The following is a 19,896-nucleotide window of genomic DNA, read 5'->3' as shown; positions in this document are numbered from 1 at the left end:
GGATGTAGCCTGAGAGGTGTCAAGGGGTCATCAAGCTGCTGCGCCGGAGGGCTGAGGAGGGATGGGGGTGGCGCAGGGGCACCAGGGAGAAGAGGCGCCTCTAGTCGAGACTGCCCAGCAGGTTCATCCTCCTCTGAGTGGCTCACACCCTGGGGTCCTTCCTGGCCTCTGTGCCTGGACACGAGCCAGGAGCACGATCGCGCTGGTGAGAGGGCCCAGGTCCAAGTGGCCCCAGCACCACTCAGCAGAGGGCATCTGGGAACTGCAGGAGCCCCTTGGGGGAGGCCAGTGTCCTGGCCAGCCTGGTGCAGAGCCACGGGGATGGTGGGCAGAGCCCGGGCAAACGCATGCAGTCCACGTGCGATTCCAAGCTGTAGGGCGATCTGGCAACCCTGCCACAGACAAGCCAATGCCAATCATGGGCAGGGGGTTAGAGAGGCCACAAGACAGCAAACTGCGGATGCCAGAGCCACTAACAGTGAGGCTTGGCTTCAGCACCGTTTATTCCAAACAGTAATCTCACATTCACCGTTCGGCCGACACTTTTCAAGCAGCGGCTGTGCTGTGTCCCCCTCACTGGCTCAGCAGTGGGGGCTCTGGTGGAGGACGCGGCAGCAGCCCCGGGCGGACCCCTGCACCGGGCCCGTGGGCGGTGTCGCCCCCACCCCCAGCATCTCTCTGGCTCCCTCATCTCCAGGCCCAGCCCCGGGGTCTCCCGAGGCCCCCTCTGCCCTCTGAACAGAGCTCCTCACCTGGCCGTGACCCCACCCAGCCTGGTGCCTGTCTTTCCAGCCCCCTCCCCAATCCTCCGGCTGCAGCAGCTGGGCCTGGAGCCCGCAGCTCCCTCCTCCAATCCCAGCCCCTTGTCCAGGCCCCACTGTGCGTGGTGGAGGCACAGGACACGGACGCACATGCACACAGCCTGGTGTCCAGACCTGCCTGCCCCACAGACGGCAGAAGAGGGGCATCAGCGTGCCGGGGGAGTCAGCGACGCCTCCATCTGAAGGACTCTCCTCTGGCCACCGCCGCCCCCTCCCCCAACCCCGCCCGGTCACTGCCCGAAGCCTCGGCGAGCTCACTCCAGCCTGCGGGTCCCCAGCCCTCCTCGGGGCCCCGGGCGCTCGGCACTGCTCTCAGCCCTCCGGAGGGGCCTGGGGTCTGAGGCCGCCGGTCCCCGCCCACCTGCTCTCCCACCCGGCGCCCTGTGGACAAGGTGCTTTGCCTACAGCGGGCTCCTCTCAGAGGCCTGGCGTCTCCACCCGGCCGCACGGGGCACCAGGCCCCCAAGCCAGCAGAGCCATCCCCACGTGCTGTTTCAGCCACAGGCCCGTGAGGATGCGGCTCCCTCAGCCCCGGCTCGGGCTCGGTGGGCCGACCCACAGCTGTGCTGGCTCCAGGCCTCCCCAGCCCGAGTGCAGCCTGGGGGCCAGGCCTGAGCCCCCCATCCTGGCAGGAGGGAGGCCGGAGACAGGCCCGCGGCCCGGGGGGTGAGGCTGGTCAGCTCAGCCCGCAGGAGGTGGCAGGTGGGCTGTATTTTCCCCTTAACGTGACAGACGCTTAAAGCAGAGAAGAGGGCTCACGGCCCCTGTGAAGCAGAGTTTCCGTCTCCCGGGCCTTATTTTACTCCTGGCGACAGTGATAAACGCGCCACCTGTGAGGCCTCCTGTTTCTGGTCCCCAGTTTCGCTGAGACGTCGCTTACCTGAAGCTGCCTGGCCTGCTCACGGGGCCCTCGTGCCGGGAGGTGGGTGCCCACGCGGCTGCCAGCTCCACGCCTGCCGCGGTGCCGGGCTTCCGTCTGCGTGAAAGCCCGGGGCTGGGCCGCGCGACCCCCAGGACCCTGAACCACGCGCAGACGGCGGCCTCAGGTCCCAGCAGCTGCCCCGCCGGCCAGGGAGTGTCTGGGGGCTCTGTGGCCCAGCAGGGGCTGCGGGACCTCAGAGGGGGCCGGTCGGGGCTGCGCTGGACATGCAGGCAGCTGTGGAGGGCACCTCCTGATCTGTGTGCAGTTAAGCCCAAGGTGAAGAGGGCTTGGCCAGCACTGGGTTCTCAGGAGGGTCCCCAGGGACGGCCCCCTCGGCCAATACCCAGGGGTCCAGAGCGGGAGAGTCAGAGTGGAAGAGAGGAGAGGTGGGCAGGAGGGGTAAGTAATGCCCCCCGGGGGGCGTCAGGGGCCTTTGGGGGGCCCACGAGTCTCTCTGGATGTGTGTCTGGAGAGGGGCTCTGGGCGGCGGGACACCCAGAGGGGCCTGTCCAGTGGGCAGCGGGTGGACGGGCCTGGAGCCCAGGAAGAAGGCCTGCCTGGGAAGCGTGCAGGAGACAGGAGACAGGAGAGGGCTGGGGTGCTGGGGGGCTTGGGGGCTGGGGGCCGCGGGGGCGACGGGAGAAAGCCAAGCGCACGGCCGCGGTCGGCACAAAGGGGGGCGGCAGGAGCCCCCAGGGGACGCAGCCCCCGAGCTGGGCCCAGCCTGACCCAGGGCCATGTCAGCACGGAGGCCCCAGAGCACCTGGACCCCCACCATCAGACTGTCCTGGCAGCCCAGCCGGGCCTGAGGAGGACAGAGCGGGGCGCAGGCTCTGACCCGCCAAGCGTGCACACTCAGGCCTGGCCTGGTGCCGGAGGGCAGTTTAGGGTGCATTGACCTCGGCCTTGACACGGAGGCAGTGCTTTGCTGCACAGGGAGGACACTAGCGCCTCCCTGACCACCGGCTGCGGCAGCGAATGGATGCCTCAGAATCAGTCAAACCCGGCGGCTTCTCGGTCAAGTAGAGCCTTGGTCCCGAGTCTCCTGCCGCATTACCGTCCTTCCTGTAACTGCAGAATCAGACCCTGCTGTTCAGCACCGAGGTGGACACGGGACCCTTTGTAAGCGCCCCCTTCTCTCCTGCGCATCCTTCAAAGGCCCCCAAGACACGCTCGCGCGCGCGGGAAGCACTGAGATCCAATCTGGAGCCAGCGACGGGCTCTAGGAGACCCTCGGGGGCGCTGGGCTGGGTCGTCCGGGCGCCTGCAGTGGGGGCTTCTCCGCCCAGGATGGAGGGGCCCAGAGGACACCACAGTCACTGTGGTGTCCTGATCTGAGGGTCCCCGCGCTGCCCAGGACGGACCTCCACCCCCCGTGGGTTTTGCCCTGAAATGTGCCCAGGACCACGCGTGAGTCAGGCTCTCCGGAGGGGCAGACCCGCAGGACGGGTCTGTGTACTGACAGGTCAACTTCAGGGAACTGGTCTGCGCACTGTGGGGCCCAGCCAGGCAGGGTAAGCAGGGCTGGTGCTGGGGTCTCGCCCCCTCCAGGAGCCGCTGACTAGGGGAGGCCGCAGGGCCCTGGGTCGATCTCCCTTACTCCCGTGGACTGAGGCTGGACGTGACCCACACCTGCTGACGATACACAGCATCTCCTGGGGGGGCTGCACCACCAGAGCTGCGCCTGCCAGGTGCCCCACCTGCACGCTGGAGCTCAGGGCTGGGCTGGCCGCAGGGCCTCAGCCGCCACCCGTACACCACCAGAGCTGTGCCTGCCAGGTGCCCCACCTGCACGCGGGAGCTCAGGGCTGGGCTGGCCGCAGGGCCTCAGCCGCCACCCGCACACTCCTGAGGACCGCGGGGCTGCTTCTACTCCGTGCTGGGTGGCGGGAGGGGTCACGCACAGAGAACAGGCCCCTCTGGGAACCCAGACACAGCCACCAAGACCCACCCAGCCGGCGCCAGGCGTCTGCGGCTTCCCCCCCTCCTGCCCCACCCCCAGCGCTTTCCACGGTCACCAGTGACTCCCCTCCCCAGACCAGGGGTCGGCCTGCCGGCGCCGCTTGTATCCCCTCTCAGCAGGCCCTGGCCCAGCGGGGCACCCACTCCGGCCCAGACACCGTCTGCCCTGGAGAGAGTCCACCGAGCTCAGTGGCCCTGAATCTGGGCCTGGAGCCTGAAGGCAGGGGCGCTTGGTGGGCACTTTCTGGGCGGTCGTCAGGCCCACTGGTTGCCAGGCCCAGGAGCGTGGCCAGCGTGGGGTGGGCCGGGTCCGCCCAGCAGATGGAAGGGCAGGCGGGGCCTCTAGTGCCCAGGACCCAGGCTCAGACCGTGTCATGCTCACTGTCACCTGCCACTCCAGGGCTCACTGCTCCATTGGCCATAGCCCCGTGACCCCATGTCTCTCTCAACCCAGATGGTCCCCTGACTCTGGACCCCAAAATCCAGCTGTCTCCTCAATGTGTCCACTTAGCTGTGCAAATAAACCTGATGAGGGAATTCTCTGGTGGTCGAGTGGTTAAGACGCTGCCTTCCAATACGGGGGGGCGTCGGTTCTGCGCAGCCAGATAAATAAATAAATAAAAATAGGGCTTCCCTGGTGGCGCAGTGGTTGAGAGTCCACCTGCCGATGCAGGGGACACGGGTTCATGCCCCGGTCCAGGAAGATCCCACATGCCGCGGAGCGGCTGCGCCCGTGAGCCATGGCCGCTGAGCCTGCGCGTCCGGAGCCTGTGCTCCGCAATGGGAGAGGCCACAGCAGTGAGAGGCCCGTGTACCGCAAAAAAAAATACTTAAGAATAAATTTAACCAAGAAGGTGCAAGATGGGTACAGTGAAACTACAAAACATTGCTGAGAGAAATGAAGACCTGAAAAGACAGAACTATATCCTGTGTTCATGTTTTAATATTGTTTTAAGATGACAATACTCCCCAAATTGATCTTCAAATTCACTGAAATCCCTTTCAGAATCCCAACTGACTTCTTTGTGCAAATTGACAAGCTGATTCTAAAATTTCTGTGGAATTGCAGGGGACTCAGGATAGCCAAAACAATCCTGAAAAAGAAGGATAAAGTAGAAGGACTCACTCTCCACAATTTCAAAGCCTATTAAGCAATGGTAATTCAGATGGCACGGTCCTGGCACAAGGACAGACACAGAGACCAGTGGACTAGAATAGAGTCCAGAAACAGAGCATGTGTCTATGGTCAACGGATTTTTGACAAGGCTGCTAAGACCATTCAATGGGTAAGGAATAGTCTTTTTAACAAACAGTGCTGAGAAGACCAGATATCTACACACAAAAGAATGAAGCTTGACTCTTACCTCACACCAAATACAAGGATTAGCCCAAATGGATTGAAAACCATGTAAGAACCAAAACTATATAACTCAGAAAAAAATGATAGGGGTAAATCTTCATAGTCTCAGATCTGCAATGGCTTCTTAGATATGACACCCAAAGCACCAGCAACAAAAGGAAAAATAGATGAACTACATGTAATCAAAGTTAACAATATCTGTGCTTCAAAGGACACTATCAAGAAAGTGAAATGACATCCCAGAGAATGGGAGACAATATTTTCAAATCATATATCTGAAAAGGACCTTGTATATTCACTATATAAAGAACTCTTAAAATTCAATAACAAAAAGACCAAATAATTGTTTAAAAATAGGCAAACAATCTGAATAGACATTTCTTCAAGGAACATATACAAATGGCCAATAAACACATAAAAAAGATGCTCAATGTCATTGGTCATCAGAGAAATGCAAATCAAAACCACAACAAGATATCATCTCGCACCCCTAGGATGGTTAGAATCAAAAAGTCAGGTAGGGCTTCCCTGGTGGCGCAGTTGTTGAGAGTCCACCTGCCGATGCAGGGGACATGGGTTCGTGCCCTGGTCCGGGAAGATCCCACATGCCACGAAGCAGCTGGGCCTGTGAGCCATGGCCGCTGAGCCTGCGCATCTGGAGCCTGGGCTCGGCAATGGGAGAGGCCACAACAGTGAGAGGCCCGTGTACCGCAAAAAAAAAAAAAAAAAAAAGTCTGGTAATAATGAGTGCTGACAAGGATGTGGAGAAATTGAAACCCTCCTACAGTGCTAGAGGGTATGTAAAATGGTGCAGCCACTTTCAAAACAGTTTGGCAGTTCCTCCAATGATTAAACGTAGAGTTACCTATGACCCAGCAATTCCACTCCTAGGTATAGACCCAAGAGAAATGAAAACGTATGTCCACACAAAAACTTGTACATGAATGTTCATAGTAGCCTTATTCACAAGAGCCAAAAAATGGAAACTATCTAAATGTCCATCAACAGATGAGTGGATAAAACAAAATGTGGTATATCTGTACAATGGAATACTATTAGGCAATAAAAAGGAATGAAGACCTGATATATGTCACAACATGGAGTCCCAGAAGGAGAAGAGAAAGTATAGAAAAATATTTGAAGAAATAGTGACCCAAAACTTCCAAAATCTGCTGAAAGACATACATTTACAGATTCAAGAAGCTCAGTGAACTCCAAAGAAGATAAATAAATCCATGCCCAGAAATATCATAATCAAACCACTGAAAACCAGAGACAAAGAAAAAACCTTGAAATCAGCCAGAGGAAAGTAATTACATATAGGGAAACAATAATACAAAAGACTGTGGATTTCTTGTCAGAGACCATGGAAACAAGAAGGCAGTGGAACAAGATGTTCTAAATGCTGACAGAAATGCACTGTCAACCCAGAGTTCTATATCCAGCAAAAATGTCCTTCAGATATTAAGGCAAAATAAAGACATTCTCAGACAAAGGAAAACTAAGAGAATTTGTTACCAGCAGATCTGCTCTAAAAGAAATGCTAAAGGGGGGTTCTTCAGGCAGAGTGAAAATGATACCAGAATGGAACTTGGAACTTTAGAAATGAAGCAAGAGAAAACATAAACATCTGGGTAAAATCCTATTTTTCTTCTTACTTCTTTAAAATATATATGATAGTTGAGAGTGAAAATTATAACACCGTCTGAGAGAATTTTGAATGTATGTGGTTGTAATAATGAGACAACTACAACTAAAAAGCGAGGTAAAGGTGGTTCGGTACAAAGTTTTCTACATCCCACTTGAAGTGGAAAAATATTAATTCTAAATAGCCTGCGACAGGTTCGGTATCTATATTGTAATCTCCAGAACAATCGTTAAAAATTATAATTACACAAGGAGACATGGTAAAAAAAATAGATAAAGTGGGATACTAAAAAAAAAAAAAGAAATCATCATAGAGAAGACAGGGAAGGGAAAACAGAGGAAGAAAAATGAGATGAACAGGCAGGAATAATAAAGTGTTAGCCCTGAATCCTAACACATAAGTAATTGCATTAAATATCAATGGTCTAACCACCAATTAACAGACAGAGATTTTTACACTGGATTAAGAAAAATCCAACCACATGCTATCTACACAAAATCCACTTTCAATATAGCTATAGAATTAAATTAAAAGTTAAAGACTGTGAGAGGAGTGGCCAAGATGGTGGAGTAGGAAGAACCTGAGCCCACCTCCCCCCAAGGGTGCACCAAAATTACAGCTATTTACAGAGTAACTATTGATGAGAAAGACCTGAAGACTAGCAGAAAAGATCTTCTACATTTAAAGACATAAAGAAGGAACTACAACAAGACATGTAGGAGGGACAGTCACAAATGCGAGGATAATTTCAATTGCAGAGGTTCTCCCCAAGGAGCAATGGGTCTGACCCCACATTGGGCTCCCCAGCCTAGGGGTCCTTCCATGAAGAAGAGCCCCAGAACATTTGGCTGTGAAGGCCAGAGGGCCTGACTTTCAGGAGAGCCAGAGGGCTGTGGGAAATAGAGACTCCACTCTTAAAGGGTGCACACAACATCTTACATGCTCTGGGACCCAGGACAGAAGCAGTGATCTGAAAGGACTCTGGGTCAGAGCCACCTGCTGATGTAGGAGAGCCTCCCAGAGAGGCAGGGGGCACCTGGAGCTCACCCTGGGGTTACAGACACTGGTGGCGGTCACTTGGGAGGAGCTCATTCTACCACGAGGGCGCCGGGGCTGGCAAGGGCCCGTTTGGAATCCTCCATCTAGCTTACTAGCACTGGGGCCCAGCCCCACCCACCAACAGACCCCTGAGCCCACAGACACCCCTGAGCACAGCCCTGTCCACCAGAGGGCCCAGGACCTGGTGTTACATACCAGTGCACTGCCCTGGGACCAGCCTTACCCACCAGTGGGCAGGCACCAGTCCCAGGATTCCCTGGATCCTAGCACTGCCCACCAGCAGGACAACACCAGCTCTAGGACACGTTGGGCCTTCAGCCAGACACCCCAGGATCCAGCACCACTCATCAGAGGGCCGGCATCAGCTTTGGGACACCTGGGCTCCACAGCCAGCCACATCAGGAACAAGCCCTGACCACCAGCAGGCTGACACTGTATCTGTGACACAGCTCCACCCACCAGTGGCCAGCAGACTTCACACAGGCTGGGCCTAGCCACCAACTGGACCGGGGCCAGCCAAGCCTACCAGGCTACCCACAGTAGTCAGCCTGCCACTATGGAAAGACCCACACAGCCCACATAGGGGGCGCCCCTAGAGCATATATCTCTAGTGATCAGAGGTGAGGGTCCTGTTGAACCCCAGAGGAATCTCCTACAAAAGGCCACTCTTCCAAGGTTGGGAAATGGAACCAACCTACCAAATATATAGAAATAAAAAAAGCAAATTAGGCAAAATGAGGCAACAGAGGAACATGTTCCAAATGAAAGAACAGATAAAACCCCAGAAGAAAAACTAAGTGAAGTGGAGATAAGCAGTCTACATGAGAAAAAATTCAAGGTAATGGTTGTAAAGATGCTCAAAGAACTTGGGAGAAGATTGGATGAACAGAGAGAGGAGATAGAAGTTTTTAACAGAGAGTTAGAAAATAGAAGAACCAAACAGAGATGAAGAATAAAATAACTAAAATAAAAAATACACTAGAAGGAACCAACAGTAGATTAGACGATACAGAGGAATGGATCAGTGAGCTGGAAGACAGAGTAGTGGAAGTCACTGAAGCAAACAGAAAAAAGAAAAAAAAATAATAAATGAGGACAGTTTAAAATACCTCTGGGACAACATGAAGTGTACTAATATTTGCATTATAGGAGGAGAGAGAAAGGGACAGAGAACATACTTGAAGGCATAATATCAGAAAACTTCCCTAACCTGGGAAAGAAAACAGACATCCAAGTCCAGGAAGCACAGAGAGTCCCAAACAAGATGAACACAAACACATTCACACCAAGACACGTTGTAGTTAAAATGGCAAAACTTAACAATAAAGAGAGAATATTAAAGGCAGCAAGGGAAAAGCAACAATTTACATACACGGGAACGCCCATTAGGCTATAAGCTGACTTTTCAGCTGAAACTCTGCAGAACAGAAAGGAGTGACATAATATATTTAAAGTGATGAAAGGGAAAACATACAAGCAAGAATATTCTACCTGGCAGGCTTTCACTCAGACTTGATGGAGAGATGAAAAGTTTTACAGTTTCAGATAAGCAAAAGTTAAAGACTTCAGTACCATAAAACCAGCTTTACAAGAAATGTTAATGGGACTTCTCTAAGCAGAAAAGAAAAGGCCACAATTAGAAATATGAAAGTCATGAAAGGAAAAATCTCATTGGTAAAGGCAAATATACAGTAAAAGCAATAGATCAACCAGTTACAAAGCTAGTAAGAAGGTTAAAAGACAAAAGCAGTAAAAATCGTCTATATCCAGAACAAGTAGTTAAGGGACACATGAAACAAAATAATGTAAAAGATGATGTAAAAAATATTAAATGCGTGGGGGGAGTAAAACTTATATATATAATTATTTTTTGTTCCTTTTTTCTTTTTCTCTCTGCCTTTGTGATTTGATGAGTATCATTAGTGTTATGTTTGGACTCCTTTTTTCTTTTTTGTGTGTGTATCTATTATAGATTTTTGGTTTGATGGACAGATCATCCACACAGAAAATCTATAAGGAAACACTGGCCTTAAATGTCACATTAGATCAAATGAACTCAATAGAGATATACAAAACATTCCATCCACAGCAGCAGGATCCTTTTTTTTTTTTTTTTTTTGCGGTACGCAGTCCTCTCACTGTTGTGGCCTCTCCCGTTGCGGAGCACAGGCTCCGGATGCGCAGGCCCAGCGGCCATGGCTCACGGGCCCAGCCGCTCCGCGGCATGAGGGATCCTCCCGGACTGGGGCATGAAGCCATGTCCCCTGCATTGTCAGGTGGACCCTCAACCACTGCGCCACCAGGGACGCCTGAATACATATTCTTTTTAAGCACACATGGAACATTCTCCAGGACACATCACATGGTAGGCCGCAAAACAAATCTCAACAAATTTAAGAAGACTGAAATCATAGCAATCATATCAAATCATATATTTCCAGACCACAATGCTATGAGACTAGAAATCGACTCTAAGGGGGAAAAAAACAACAAAAACACAAGCACGTGGAGGTTAAACAATATGCTAGTAAACAACCAGTGGATCACTGAAGAAATCAGAGAACAAATAGAAAATACCTGGAGACAAATGAAAACCAAAACACAACGATCCCAAATCTGGACTTCCCTGTGGGTCCAGTAGTTAGGGCTCCGTGCTTCCACTGCAGGGGGCACAGGTTCGATCCCCGGTTGGGGAAATAAGATCCCACATGCTGTGTGGCATGGCCAAAAAAACCCCCCAAAAAACAAAAAGCAAAAATAAAATCTAAGGGCATGGCAAAAGCAGTTCAATGAGGGAAGTTTACAGTAATAAAATCTCACCTCAGGAAATAATAAGAAAAATCTCAAATAAACAACCTAATCTTACACCTAAAGGAACTAGAAAGAGAATAAACAAAACCCAAAGTTAGTAGAAGGAAAGAAATCACAAAGATCAGGGCAGAAATAAATGAAATAAAGACTAAAACATACAGAAAAGGTCAGTGAAATGAAGAGCTGTTTCTTGAAAAGATAAACAAAATTGATAAACCTTTAGCCAGACTCATTAACAGAATAATAGGGCTCAAATCAATAAAATCAGAAATGAAAAGGGAGGTACTTCCCTGGCGGTCCAGTGGTTAAGACGTCACACTTCCAATGCAGGTGGTGTGGGTTCGATCGATCCCTGGTCAGGGAAGTAGGATCTCACAAGCCGTGCAGCACGGCCGAGAAAAAGAAGTTACAATTAACACCGCAGAAATACGGAGGATCATAAATGACTACTATGAACAATTATATGTCAATGAAATGGACAGCCTAGAAGAAATGGACAAATTTCTAGAAATGTACAATCTCCCAACACTAAATAGGAAGAAACAGAAAACATGAAAAGACTAGTTAGCAGTAATGAAACTGAATCAGTAGTTTTTTAAAAATTCCAACAAACAAAAGTTTAGGACCAAATGGCTTCACAGGTGAATTATACAATCATTTAGAGAAGAGTTAGCACCTGTCCTTCTCAAACTGTTCCAAAACACTGCACAGGATGGAATGCTTCCACATTCATTCTATGACTAGCATCATCCTGCTACCAAAATCAGACAAAGATATCAAAAAAAGAAAATTACAGGCCAATACCACTGATGAACATAGATGCCAAAATCCTCAACAAAATATTAGCAATCCAAATTCAACAATGTATTAAAAGGATCATACTCCATGATCAAGTGGGATATATCCCAGAGATGTAAGGATGGTTCAATATCAATCAGTGTGATACACCACATTAACAAATAGGGGAATAAGAATCGCATGATAATCTCAATAGATGCAGAAAAAGCTTTTGAAAAAAATTCAACGTTCATTTATGATTTAAAAAGACCTCTCAAAAAAATGGTTATAGCAGGAACATACCTCAACATAATAAAGATCACATGCAGGGCTTCCCTGGTGGTGCAGTGGGTGAAGGTCTGCCTGCCAATGCGGGGGACACGGGTTTGAGCCCTGGTCTGGGAGGATCCCACATGCCACGGAGCGGCTAGGCCCGTGTGCCACAACTACTGAGCCTGCGCATCTGGAGCCTGTGCTCCCCAACAAGAGAGGCTGCGACAGTGAGAGGCCCGCACACTGCGATGAAGAGTGGCCCCCGCTCGCTGCAACTAGAGAAAGCCCTCGCACAGAAACGAAGACCCAACACAGCCAAAAATAAAGAAAGAAAGAAATATATAAAATTTAAAAAAAAATCACATGGAAACAGTAATGAAGAAAGCTGAAGTGGCTATAATAATTTTAGATGAAGGAAAACTATTAGGGGTAAATAGAAATATTACATAATGATAAAAGGACCAATTAATCAAGAAGACATAAAAGCCTAAATGTGTATTCACTTAACAACATAACCAACATGACCGTCAAAACACATGAAGCAAAAACTCACAGAACTGGAAGGAGAAATTGCAAACCCACAACTATGCAGGGACCTCAAGGGTCCTCTCTCAGTATCAGTGGAACAAGCAGACAGATCATCAGCAAGGAAATAGAAGAACTGAACAACACCATCAACCGATGTTCCTAAATGACATTACAGAACAACACTCCGTCCAGCGACATCAGAATACATATTCTTTTTAAGTGCACATTGGACAGTCTCCAGAGAGACCACATCCTGGGCTATGAAACCAACCTAAGAGATTTGAAAGAATTCAACTTACATAAAAATATGTTCTTGACCACAATGGAATTAAACTAGATAGCAATAACAGTAAGATGTCTTTAAAACCCCAGATGCTTAGTGGTTAACAAACTTCTAAATAATTCATGGATCAGAGAAGAAGTCTCAGGGGAAATTAGAAAACTTTTTTTTTTTTGCGGTCCGCGGGCCTCTCACCGCTGGGGCCTCTCCCATTGCGGAGCACAGGCTCCGGACACGCAGGCTCAGCGGCCATGGCTCACGGGCCCAGCCGCTCTGCGGCATGTGGGATCTTCCCGGACCGGGGCACGAATCCGCGTCCCCTGCATCGGCAGGCGGACTCCCAACCACTGCGCCACCAGGGAAGCCCAGAAAACATTTTTGAACTAAATGAAAAATTTTAAATATCAAAATTATTTGTGGATTGCAGCTAAAGCAGTGCTTAGAGGAAAATTTATAGTATTAAGTGTTTCTATTGGAAAAGAAGGAAGACTGCATCAGTGATCTAAGTTTCCCTCTCATAAAACTAGAAAAATAAGAGCAAAAGAAACCCAAAGCAACCAGAAGAAAGGAAATAATAATAAAGATGAAGCCAAATAATAAAGATGAAGCCCAGATCATTGAAGTTAAAAACAGAAACTTTAGATAAAATCAATGAAATCAATAATTGGTTCTTTGGAAAAGTCAATTAAATTGATTAATCTTTAGCTAGACTGAAAAGGAAAAAAAGAAAGAGAGAGAGAGAAGATACAAACTACCAATAACAGGGGCAAAAGACAGCCATCACTACGGAGCCCACAGACATTAAAAGGGCGATTAGAGGTGACTCCACACACTCAGATTCAACTGTTTCAATGAATGGACTAATTTCTTGAAATCCACAAACTATCAAAACTTCCCCAAGAACGAGTAACGTGAATATCCCTCTATCTACTAAAGCAACTGAATCCGTAGCCAATGACCTTTCAAAAGAGAAAACTCCAAACCCAGATAGTTTCACTGGCAAATTCTGCACAATATCTAAAGATAAAAGTAACCCCAATTCCACCTAATCTCTTTGAGAAAATAGAAGAGATAACACTTTCCCGTTTTATGAGGCCAGCATTATCCCAACTCCAACAGCAGACAGAGACAGAACCAGATAAGAAGCTACAGAACGCTACCTCTCATGAACAACCATGCAAAAATCTTCAGCAAAATACTAGCGAATCAAGTCTAGCAGCATCTGAAAAGAACAAAAACGTTAGGACCAAGTGGGGTTTATCCCAAGAATGCAAGACCGGTTCAACACTGCAACACCAATTATCACCACTGACCACAGGAACAGACCCAAGAGACCACATGATCGCAGCAGTAGGTGCAGAAAAGCATTTGATAAAATGCAACATCTGTTCATGATAAAAACTCAGAAAACTAGGAATAGGAAGGAACTCCTAAGCCCATGGCTATCGTAAATTTTTTAAATTTCAGTTTCCAGTGGTCGATTGCTAGCAGATAGAAATGTGATTGACTTTTTGGGGTCGTGTCCTCTGAGCCTCCTAGTTTCTGAGTCCCGGGAAGTCAGTCCTTGGGATTTTCTGTGTGGGTAATGGTGTCACCTGTACATGAGGTAGTTTCGTTTTTCCTTCCCAGTCTGGATACCTTGTTTTGGCTTGTTTCTCTTGCCTGAAATATTTACAGGTGAAGGGACTTGATATCTGATACGCTTTAAAATATTCCAGAAAGAAAAGCGTGGCTGTGAATGGATGAACTCACAGTGACAAAACGTCTGTAATTGTTGAATCTGAGTGACAGCACAAGGGAGCTGACTGTACTCTTCTGTGTTTTTCTGCGTGTGTTTGAAATATTTTAGAAGAAAGAATTTCTTTAATCTATTACAACACAATAACCCCAACAGCTGAACAAATAGAAAAAGGGCAAAAGGCAGTTCATGAAAGACGGACACAGGACCAGTTCCTCGCCAGCGTCCGCAGAACAAAAATCACAGCAAGACAGCAGATCTGCCCGCCTCGAGCCGGGGAGCTCCGGCCAAGCGGGGCCTTGCTGGAGGCATCGTCCACGTCCTTCCCTTTAACCCAGCAGCTCGTGTCTATTTCCTCTTACAGAGGGGGTCACACCTAAACCAGGGCCCCACCACCGCGCACAGAGCACCCCGAGGCGACCCAGTGATGCCGAGCTCTGGCCTTGGGATGGAGCGGGCCCGGCAGTGGCTGTAGATGGTGTCATCTTGGCTCGTGATGTAATGTGGGGTAGAAGAGCGGCTGCCGCAGCTGGACACGCAGCACCAACGTGTGTGTTTCCAAAAAGCAGAAAACAGGATAAGAGAGAAACAGGCGAGATGTGAGCGGGGCCACGGCTGTGCTGTGGGATCATGGGAGACGTTCTGGCTTCTCTGCACTGTTGTCAGCACGTGTCCCCTCTACAGTCATAGGAGAGTGTGGCAAGGCCGGGCCGGGTCAGCAGGGAGCCACGGGGCTCCCTTCTTCAGCTGGGAGCCGTGGCCCCCAAACCATCGCTCCTGGCCCTTCGTCCCCGCTGGCCTCCACCTTGCAGGCCTGGGTATGCCACCTGCCCCCTTCTCTGCTTACAGTGCCCTGAGCTGTTCCCACATCTGCAGCGTCAAGGGAGGCGGGAGGGGACCCAAACGCTCACCTGGGCCATCGGTGCGGTGACAGAAGGCGTCTGGAAGAGGTGCGGGGAGGAGTCTCGGGGGGCACAACCGGGGCGTCTGCCCTGGGGCTCAAAGAGGCAGCCACCGGGCTCCACCTCTAGTACTGGGTGGGCCGTTAAGATATCACAGAAAAACCCGAATGACCTTTCTGGCTAACGCAATATTTGAGACCAGGAGCACGTGGACAGAGCTCTTTCCAGCAATCACCGGGAAACGAAGCAACCAACAGACAATAAGTGCCTGTGTTCGGGGCCCGGGCCGCCGGGGGATGGTGAGAATTTTCTTTTATTGAATTTTTGTATCATCGGTAAGAAATTAACCAATTTAATACTACCATGCAAAAAAGGAAAAGGTAATGGGTTGGTACTTTTAGATCATATTAACGTATTTAGTAAACTGTTAATCTGGGAATAATTTTAGGTCCAAAGAAGAGTTGCACAGTAGAGCAGAGAGCTCTGATTTCCTCCTACTCCCCCCACCCCCGGGGTCAGCACCTCCCCGCCGCCCACCGCACGCCTGTCCCTGGAGACATCAGGGTTGGGAACCTATTAAGGAAAACCCAGATGGGGTTTCATCAACTTTCTCCCACGAGCGTCCTTTCCCTGCTCCAGGATCTGGGGCAGGACATCATGGGGCACCGGAGGGCGCCGTGGGGATGGCGCCCGGAATGACGTAGTGAGGTCACCACGTCCTGAGTCTCCGTCTCTGTGTCTTTTTATTTGTGGCCTGCTGTTTACACGTGGTCACGGGTGGAACACAAGGATGGAGACAGGCGTGGCCTGAAGCAACGTGGGGCTCACTACTGGCCGGTCTGGGGCCTGGAGACCCTGGGGTCGTAGCTGGCTTCGTGTGAGATGACACTTACAAAGCGGAAGGAGAAAACGTGCAGTTGGAGGGTTACGGGCGTCCCTACAAACTGTGCCGTGGCCGCAGCTACTGTCTAGAACTTGGGCCGACAAAACACCTTTTCTGGGTAGGAGTATTTATCACTGACATCGTTTAGAATCACTGCGCTGGTGACAGCAGGAAGAGGACAGCCTGCTAGCTGGCTTTACTTGTGTTTTAAAATCCCTGCAGCCGGTGCCCTGCTCCCACCGTCCCACACAGCAGCAGCCCGGCCGTGAGGAAGGGGGCGGGAGAGGGCCAGCCGGGCAGAGGCCTGGGGGCTGACGGGGAAGGGGAGGCACCAGCCATGAAGGGTGACAGCCCTGCAGAGGTCCTTGCCCCCTCAGGGTGTCCACAGAGGGTCCTGTCCCCAGGCTCCGCTGAGGCCCAGGGCCGCCCCACCCTCCCGGCGGCCTATCTTCTCGGGACCCGACTCCTGAGAAGCAGCTGACACCACGGTTTTAGGGGAGGATCCCAGGGAGAGCAGGGTGGCCTCCTGCAGCGGGAGGATGGGCCAGGGAAGGAGCAGTGTCGCTGAGCACACCTGTGGGCGATGCACCTGCACGTGGCCCTCATCCAGACCACTGTGTCCTGGTTTTGTTCACAGGACAACTGTGCTCACCAAAGGCCACCCCGCTCAGAGGCAGCAGTAGCAGCCCATCGTTCCTCCATCCCACCAGCATACAAATAACCATCGTCTTGGGCAGACACGGTGCAGTAGCTGAGACAGGACCTTCAGGCAGGTGCCGCTCGACATGAGTGTCAACGAGAAGATGGGGGGCTGGGCGACGGAACAAGGGAAGGGCCAGTGCAAAGGCCCTGGAGCGGCAGCAGGAAGGCCTCCTGGCAGGGGTGTGGGAGCCCACGGAAGGGAGACGAGAGGGGGTGGGCTGGGCAGGTGGAGCAGGCCCCTCAGACCAAGGCAGCAGGCTTGGCTTTTGTTCTCTGTGCTGGGAAGAGGTTGGACGAGCCGTGCTCTGAGCACCTCGGAGGCGGGAGCCCTCCGGTCTAGGCCGTCACTTCGGAGAGAGATGGGGAAGCAGTGGGGGCGGGCGGGGACCAGGACATCCCTGCAGGGCCTGCAGACCCTCCTTCTCCCCCAGCTGCTCAGAGGCAGAGTCCCTCTTCACGGCAGCCCCACAGCCCGTGACCCTGCAGACCCCTGGTTTGAGGGAGCCGGCTGTGTTGGGCTGGGTTCGGGGCCCGGGCAGCCGGGGGAGGCCAGCGCGGCGGGCGGCAGCGTCCTCGGCCTGCACGCGGCCCTCCTGCACCTGTCCCCAGATTAGATTCCTCCTTTCTCATTACCACCGTAATAGGTCCTTCAGACCTCATTCCAGCCCGAGATATTATCTGACCCGTATAATTAATTAATTATAGCCCCAATATTATAGATTATTAAAAATAGCATAACTAATAGTGTAATATCTCAAGCTGTCGACTTTAATAGTCAACATTGTCTTGGCGGTGCTTATCAGCCCGGGACACCCGGCCAGAATATTGATTCCGGGTAATTTTCGCCGTCATCTGCCATCCTGACGGCGAATTGTCAGGTCCTCACCCAAGCCGGGGCTCATTTGAAATCGTTAAACCGCTGTGTGGCTCACAGTGGATCTTAATGTTTCCTTTTTCTCCCCCTTCAATATGTTTCAGCAACAGAGGAAAATAAATAGAGAAGTGGAGAGAGAGGGAGAGAGAGGATGGGGGAGGGAGGGGGAGGGCGCTCTCAGGGCAGGGGAGGGAGGACCGATTTGTCTCTCCCCCTGGGGACCCCTGGCTCCCCCCACCCTTCCCCAGCACATCTTCTCAGGGATTCTCCTGGCTGAGCTGTGCAGGGGGAGGGGCTGAAGGACAGGGCTGAGGGGTTGGAATCAAACACGGGGACAAGACGTGCTGCAGCTTGGCCTGGGGCCCCTCAGGGTGGTCTCCGCCTGGTCTGCGCCCCAAAGGGCTCCCCAAACCCACACAGGTTACAGAGATGGAGAGTCAGAACCACACCACACACGCGTATACACCCAGACACACACACGCACACAGATCCACTCTGGGCACATACACACAGTCACACAACATGGATGGACACACGCAAACACGTGGACACCCAAACACACACACGCAGAGTCACACGTGTGAACGGACACACTGGCACCGGTGCGTGGACCACAGGGACACATCCTCAACCGTGTCGACTCACTGCGGGCCTCCTGGGTGCGGACACAGCAGCGGGGGAGGGATGAATCTCACCCGTGAGGGGACCGTGGAGGGGAGAGGGGAGGGGGGCCTCGGGAGAGGAGGGAATGGAGAAGCGTGAGCTCCTCCCGGCCCGTCACCCTGAAGCCTCCCCCTCGCCAGCTTCGGGCCAGGAGGGCAGCTGCGGGTGGGGAAGCCGCTGGGCGGGGCCGCGGGGGCCCCTTCTCCCCAGCCCCCCCCCCCCCACCGCCCGGCCACCCGCGTCTCCGGTCCCATCCTGCGGCTCAGCGGCCCAGGGGCGCGCACGTCATCTCGTGGTGATGCGCAGCCGTCCTCGGACACGCGCCCACCCCACCCCCGCAGACAAGGCTCCCCACCCCGCGGACACTTCCTCTTGGGCACGCAGTCTCCCGGGCACACGCCCCTCCCCACCGCGGACCCCGCCCCGGGACCCCAGGAGGGCCCTGCACGCCAGAGTCGCTGCTCCGAGGCTTCCCGGAGCCTTACTCAAACTTCTAATTATGATTCATGCGTGTGATAATAATAATTTAATAATCAGGGAGCCTCGCAGGAGGCATTAACCTCAATTAAGCTCGTTACGCCGCCTGACTGCCCCCCCACATGCCCTCCTGACCCGTGGCCGCAGGCCCCGTGAGTGTGGTAGGGCCGCTGGGCGCCTACGACTTCTGTGCCTTCGTTTACTGAGCGCCTCCTATGTACCCGGCCTTCGCGCCCTCCCCGCACCCTCAGACCCCGCTGGACGCTCCCTACTCACCCCACCCCTTCCTCCCAGCACCCACCCAGCTCCCTGCTCACTCTCCTCTGGGCCAGAAGGGGCACCTTCTCACCTCCCTGACCTTCACCCCCAACCCGCCCTCCCTCAGGTGGTGTCTGGTGGGCGGTCTCCGCCTGCCCTCCCTGGTGGCTTGGTGACTGCCCAGGCTCCTCGAGGGCAGAACTGCCCATCTTGCTCTCTGCTGCCTCCAGACCCAGCTAGGACTCACCCTGTCAGGCCTGTGGTGGGGAGTGCAGAAGCATGGGCGTGCGGGAGGGACACACTGTGACTGTGGTGGCTGAGCCAGCTGGTGGACAGGTGGAGGTCTGGTCACAGAAGGAGAAATGGGTGGGAGAGCCACGTGAGCCGGGAACCAAACAGACAAGTGGGGGGGGGGTGCTGACAAGGCCACGTTTTCTCAGCCCTGCTGCATGGACTGTATCAGTCAGGGCTCTGCTGCAATCCCGCTGTGTAACAAACGGCCCCAAGGATCTCAGTGGTCCACAGCAGTGGTCATTCCTTTCCTGGTGGCAGACCAGGATCAGTTGCCAGTTGGCACCCCCTCCCCTGCCGGATTCATCAGGTGGGGTTCAGGCAGCCTCCACACCTTCATTCCCATTCCCAGCTGGCGGACCATCAGCGCCCTGGAGCAGGTTCTGATGGAAGAGATTGGAAGCTGCAAGGGGCAGAAACTCAGAGGCCCCTGAAGGCCTGAGTGTAGGAGGCCTGGTCACTCCTGCCCGTGCAGTTCATGTGGCCCAGCCCAGCTTCAGCAGGTGGGAAGCATCCTTTCCCCGTTGGAAGGCCTTGGTGGGGAGGGACAATGAAGGGAAGGGAAAGCTGGGGCTAAATTATCCAATCGATGACATTTCTGATTTAACTGGAGCTTTTCCAGTGGCATGGGGCTGGGGGTAGGGGAGACGCATTACTGTAAATGTCC

This window comes from Leucopleurus acutus, assembly GCF_964270905.1.
Source record: "Leucopleurus acutus genome assembly, chromosome: 4".
NCBI lineage: Eukaryota > Metazoa > Chordata > Mammalia > Artiodactyla > Delphinidae > Leucopleurus > Leucopleurus acutus.
Note: the sequence above shows the minus strand (reverse complement) of the source record.